The sequence below is a fragment of the Seriola lalandi genome, unplaced genomic scaffold (genome assembly GCF_002814215.2).
Source record: "Seriola lalandi dorsalis isolate HSWRI2012SDOR001 ecotype SW California unplaced genomic scaffold, Sedor1 jcf7180002055009, whole genome shotgun sequence".
Lineage (NCBI taxonomy): Eukaryota > Metazoa > Chordata > Actinopteri > Carangiformes > Carangidae > Seriola > Seriola lalandi.
Window position 1 is genome coordinate 118,643 of NW_019525552.1, and position 511 is coordinate 119,153.

Genomic DNA, 511 nt, shown 5'->3' on the forward strand with positions numbered 1-511 from the left:
CCTCGTCAGCTCGGATTATCCACAGATGAACCGTTCAGCTCATTTTTCAGTAACTATGAGTTACTAATATTAATTCAGATTTACCAGGATCATAAACCAACAAGATGGCGAAGCTGACTCCCTACCTTTGAAGTGGTCCTGAAGTCTGATTGTCTGTCAATTCCTCCATTATTTATCTTCCTTTAGTTCATAAGGGTCCGCGGATGAAAAAAACAAAAGCACGTCTCGTCTCACGTCTCATGTTCCCGCCGTTTTTCTCCTTCCGGCTTCCCGGCAGTGGGTAGGCTTGTTTTCCTCCTCCAGTCCAGCTTGAGAAGGTGGATCGGGTCCATCATCTTCTTCTTGTTCAGGATCGGTCTCTGGTTCAAAGTTATAAGGCAGAACCGACGCCATTGTAACAGCCAGTACCGTTTGTTTAGAGCTGCGCGAGACAGCAAGACGTGGGCGGAACGTGAAGTTGCGGGGAAAAGCCCAGTGTGCTGTGATTGGTCATCTTCCACGAAGGGTGGGG